This window comes from Rattus norvegicus, chromosome 18, assembly GCF_021556685.1.
Source record: "Rattus norvegicus strain SHRSP/BbbUtx chromosome 18, alternate assembly SHRSP_T2T, whole genome shotgun sequence".
Taxonomy (NCBI): domain Eukaryota; kingdom Metazoa; phylum Chordata; class Mammalia; order Rodentia; family Muridae; genus Rattus; species Rattus norvegicus.
Genome location: NC_141551.1, coordinates 40,716,821 through 40,722,809, shown reverse-complemented (window position 1 = coordinate 40,722,809; position 5,989 = coordinate 40,716,821). Strand labels below are relative to the sequence as shown.

At 39.4% G+C, this 5,989-nt stretch overlaps 1 pseudogene; it reads left to right on the top strand.

The window, feature by feature from the left end:
* Window positions 1-2,762: 2,762 nt before the first annotated feature.
* On the top strand, window positions 2,763-4,309 carry LOC120098318 (NADH dehydrogenase [ubiquinone] 1 beta subcomplex subunit 3-like; annotated as a pseudogene).
* The last annotated feature ends 1,680 nt before the right edge of the window (window positions 4,310-5,989 follow it).

Genomic DNA, 5,989 nt, shown 5'->3' with positions numbered 1-5,989 from the left:
ACTATTTTCTTTTCCTTATTGCTTCTTTATGTTAGAAACTTTATCAGTTTGCTTTCTGTTGCTGTGATAATATACTGGCCAGAGGCAACTTCAGGGTAGAAAGGATTTCTTTGGCTTATAGTTTACAACGGAAGGAAGCCAAGACATGGTCTTAAGGCAGGAACTGAAGTAGATACCATGGGGGAACACTGCTTACTAGCTTGCTTTCCCTGGTTTGATCAGCTACCTTTCTTATAAACCTTAGGCTCATTTGCCTCGGGATGTTACTTCTCGCAGTGGGCTGGGTCGCCAATGTCAACCAATAATCAAGAAAATGCCTTATAGACAGGACCACAGAGCAATCTGATGGGGGCAATTCCTCCCTCAATTGAGCTTTCTCCCTCTTCTGAGGCGTGTGAAGCTGACAAGCATGATTAAATGTCACAGAGCCCCTGAATTCCTCTCTTCTAGGTTTGTTAACTAATGCTGTAGAGTTCCAGAATTCATACCTGCCATCTGTGTTTTGGTACCTATTATGCAACTTCTTTATTTTCTCCTACCCCTACCTAGTCTCTAACTTTGGCTTTTCTGTGCTTAAGCCATTTTAGGGAGCCTCTATACATGAAAGAGAACATTTGATATTTGATTTTCTCTTTGGCTTATTTCACCTAATGAAATACCCCTGTTTCATCCATTTTTTTTCTGTAAATGACATTCATTTATTCTGAGTATTGTTACTCTCTTACTGTGCCTGATTCATAGGTTGATATTTACCAGAAATATGTTTTTATTTGAAAAATTGCAGTCTGCTTACAATTTGGTACAACCATCAGTTTCAGGTGTCCACTTAAGATATATCACCTCCAGATGAAAGGACACTCCTCTACGTGCATCTATATAGACCAATCCCAGACTGTTACCACAGAGCTTTAAAACCTGCCATGGATATTACTTCTGTTCCCAACCATGTGCTCTTGTATAAACAAATAGCTATTTACTCTTTTAAGGTGACATTACAAAGCAATCAATACCTTAGGAGATTTCTAAAGGCTAATTTGAAACTTTGGGAACATCAATCACAGGACAGTGCCAGAATAATTTCCTAATTACTTCCTATAGAGGTCAGCTTATTGATGTGCTTGTGTGAGTCAACAGACTGGCTAGGAAACCACAATTAGAAATGTGATCAACATAAACTTAGTCGAAATAGCTAACAGATGTCTTTGACGATTTGCATATGAAGTTGCCACCAGCTTTAGAAATCCAGCTTATTAAGGGCTGAGACTATTTCAGACACTTTTTTTCCATGTTGGAACATGCTGAAGGAAGCTGTCTATTAAAATGTCATGCATAAATGTCTTCCAGTATTGGGTTTCACTTGGCATAGGTAATTCCTGATAGTGTATGCTTACACATTTATAAATATCTCTCTAGATATATTAACATTCGAACATTATTCATTTCCTGCAGTGCACACTAAAGATGTCCTCTGTTTTCTATCTTACAAGCAGCCTTTGTCTTAGTTTGGGTTTCACTGTTGTGAATAGACACCATGACCACGGCAAGTCTTATAAGGGACATTTAATTGGGGCTGGTTTACAGGTTCAGAGGTTCTGTCCGTTATCATCGAGGTGGGGAGAGCATGGCAGCATCCAGACAGGCATGGTGCAGGCAGAGCTAAGAGTTCTACAGCTTTATCTGAAGGCTGGTAATGGAAGACTGATTTCCAGGCAGCTAGGGTGAGGGTCTTAGGCACACATCCACAGGGACACACCTACTTCAATGAGGCCATACTTCCTAATAGTGTCAGTTTTTGAGCCAAGCATATACAAACCATCACTGCCTTCAAAGTAACCTGGAAAAGGTGTTACCATTTGGGTGGTGTTTTCAAATGGTGATGTTGGGATGGCTCTCATAGCCTGTACCTGCCAGTGCCAAGTTGGAGTTTGACTTCTAACTCTGCACCCTTCACATCATGACACAGCCTTTTTACTAGTGTTAACCCTCAGTCACTCTTAAAGTTCAGACCAGAGGGACTTAACATTTTGGACATTCCCATAACTCTGTAGCCAGTCTAACTCAAACAGTTATATAATTCTGAGAAACCTTTTTATCTTGGCTTCCAACTTGTAACACTTATTTTTTCAAAAGCACACAGTCCAAATACATCCTGGAGGTTTTATAGCCATAAAATGCATGCTACCACTTTTCATTTATAATTCAAGTAACTTTAGTTATCATTGTATATTTGGTTACTTATTTTGCAATCAATGATGTGTGTGTACGTGTATGTGTGTATAAAAACCCAGGTCTTTGTGGATGCTGGGGATCAGAACTCAGGTCTTACACTTCTGCAGCAAGCACTTACCCTCCAAATTTTATTCCCAGTCCCAGTGAATTTTTATCTGTGTTTTTATGTTTTGAAAAGTGAAAGTGAAACCCAGGAAGGGTGGCATAGACTTGTCAGCCTAGTACTTGGGAGATCGAGCCAGAGGACTGAGAGTTCAGGGCCTGCTTTAGGTTGATGGTAAGACCCCTGTCTTAAAATCCTAGGGGATGGAAACATGGAAGGAAAAATAAATAAAATAGGTTGTAGTAAACTGCTCTTTGAACTATGTGTTTCTAATGTGACGTTTGTTCTTTCCAAAGACAACCCAATCAGAGGTACCACAAAACCAGTGATAAAGCAGAAGGGAGTAAAAAACACTGATTCTGTTGGGAATACTGTTGGACTAAGTCTCTTTCCTGTTCCTGCCATGAGGAAATTATTAGTATGTGTAAACATGCAGCAGGAAAGTAAAATCTAAAGAAGATAATCTCTACTGCAAAAATGTTTCTGGCACTCACTTAAGAAAATATGCTAAAATTTTTAATCAAGTGAATGTTCTCCACCTTCTGCCTTCTTCTGTTGTTGTGTCCAGATTCAGAAGGTAATTGAATAGGAAGAAAGACGGTCTTGCTGGTCAAAGTGTATGGATGCTGAGATGGGTGAAGAGTGGGCTCAGTCAACATTTTTCTGTATAGGATCAGATAGGAAAATTTTTAATCTTGTCTACAATCTCTGTAACAACTATTTGACTTGTATAGTCCAAACTTAAGTTCTTCCAACAAAACTTCATTTATATAAATAGATATCAAGCTAAACTTGTCTCACAGGGTATATAGTTTGCCGGTCCCTAGAACATACTTGTATCATCTCTTTTAGGTTACATCAGTATCTTTAGGTTGTTGTTCTGACAGTGTGATACCTGTACCTCCTCTTCTCTCTACCAGTTGCCATTATTATCCTAAGAGTACAACTATCTAATTCCACAGGTGTATTTGAGCAACCTTTGTTTCAGTTCACTAAATTCAGATCTAGGAGACAAGTAGAGGCACCTCTTGAGTGCAACTAGCTGCAGTTTCATAAGGTAAAGAGGGCAGATAGGGGAAGAAGGGTCAGCTATTCACTCTACCATAGTTATCAAGTCTGGTAGATTTTACTCTTTGTCTCTCTATTCTGAACACTTCTATTCTTTCTCTAGGCTCTTAGTGCTTGAGGTAGACACACAAAGATTTTTGTGTTCTTTCTCCCTGTTCTTCAGTATTCCACTTTTTATGGTTGAACTCTGGTAGTATCAGCCCCATCAACAGCACATTCAATGTCTACCTGTATGTCTTTCCTGGGTTGATTTCCTATGAGCCCCAGCTGTTAGTTCTATTTACTTTTCTGCCCCATTCTACCATTAGCTGAGATTGTCCCCTGGATCAGAACAATCAACTCCTCAGTTTCTAACTATATTTCATCTCCTCTCACCCCAAACCTTTGCTTGAGCCCTGTTTCTTTGGGAGTTTTTCTCTTCTTCCTGACTCTGATTGCTAGAGTTGAATTCTCCTTCAAGATGGAGATCATTTGCCTTATATTTTATTTTTTAAAGATGAGCTCAGGACTGTCCATTTTCAGTTGGCTGCGGCTGGGAGGTTGAATACTGAGAGTCCTGGGAGGTGATTGTTGTCAGACATAGCTGCTGGACATGGTCATGAACATGGACATTGTCATGGTAAAGTGGAACTTCCAGATTACAGACAGTGGAAAACTGAAGAGATGCCTTTAGAAATGATGCAGAAGAAGCTTGCTGCCCGAGGGCTGAGGGATCCACGGACTTACAATGAGGCTTGGAGATACATGGGTGACTTTGCAAGCAACATCACTTCCATGAGCGTAATAGTAAAAGGATTCAAATTGGGGTTTGCTGCATTTGTGGTAGCTTTAGGGGCTGAATATTTCCTGGCTTCCCAGAATGAGGATAAGAATCCCAGAATGAGCATCACTGAAGAGAGCACTTTGTGACATCTTTCATGAAAATAAGATTCTCTCACTGTAGCATCCTTGGCTGTTTGTTTGTTCTTGAGAGAATATTAGTATGGTTTAATAAAGAAAGGAAACTGGAAAATAAAGACAAGCTCAGGTCTCTTCCCCTGTTTTACTGCTTGGCAAAGTCAAAAAAAATCCTTTTTCTCCTGTTTCCATCAGCATTTGGTGTCTTGCATCTTGGCTTAGCACTCTCAGCAGACACACAGATGTTACTGGCACAGTCATCTCACAAAGGAGACATTCAGAGGAGGTTTTTGGAAAGACAGAACAGTTGAACAAAGGTGACAAGAAACAGCCACCCAGGAAGTGATGTGGCATTTGACTCTTTTAGGGTTACTGCTTCAGTCTTTTTAGGTTCTAATGGAGAAAAAAACACTCCCTTTCATTAATTCTCATTATCAATCAAAAGAGGTAACATATCACTGAAGCCAGCTTGACTTCTCCCTGAGGCTGGAAGGACTCTAGCATTGTGTTTTAACCCAGACCCATTAGTTTGTTGTTTGGTTAGGATATCTTTCTCTAAAAAAACCCTGACTTGAAGGATCAATATGACTCTTAGCCATTGGCCATGTTATGTGTAGTTTCATCTCTCCAGGTTTTCTGGGCAGAGTAATGCTGAGGATCTAGTATGTACCACCTCTTTCCTCCTTCCTCCATCATGCTATGCATCTCTGAATGTTAGCTGATGTTCTTCACAGATTCACCATCCTTTGGTTGGCCCCATCTTCCTCTGTCTACACGGAGTAGGTTCTACCACATAGGCTCTGGATATATCCAGGGAAACTGCAGGAAATGGCATCATCAGATTATTCTGTTTGTGAGACATCCATGCTTTCTATTTTCATTGCTAAATGCCTTTCCTTATGCAGTGGATCATGCCGGGTCAAGGCTTTTGGCATAGTTTGTGGGCTCATGACAGGATTCTAATGTATTCTTTTGGTATTTTCTTCAGTTTTGTTATATTTCATGTAAACAATAATTGTATTTGTAGTCTTAGTTAGGCAACAAGGTGGACAAATAGGAAAGAGCACAAATGCCCTTTGTGGGAAGAAGTGGATAGTTCTTTACTTGGACAGATTTGTATAGGAGCTGAGACCACCCCCCCATGCATATTACATTATTCATAAAATGGTGATAAGAGAGAGTAACTGCCTTTTTTCTATTGGAAATACATTTTTTCATACACTATATTCTGATTATGGTTTTCCTGTCTTACTTTCCCACCCACATGTCTATATCCTTTTTTCCTCTCTCATGTTCTCCCTCATTTGAAAACAATCATCTAAAAAATATAAAATAAGGTAAAATAAAAACAAACAAACCAGAATAGGATAAAACAAACAACAAACAGAAAAAAATGGCCAAAGAAAAAGCTCAAGAAATACAGACATAGACACATATATCCACACATAAGAAAAAAATCTCATAAAAACACAAACTCAGAAACCATAATATAAGCAAAAGATCTATGAAGTAAAAAAGAATTTGCTCAGACAAGGAATTCTGAGACAGAAAAAGGAACCCTCCAAAAATATTGAGTTCATTTTGTGTTGACCGTCTATTGCTGTGCATGGGACCTGCTCTTCAGTGTGGTTCGTACAGCCAGTGAGACTGTTGGAGAAAGAATAACCACTTTCAAAAGCAAATAGGCACAGA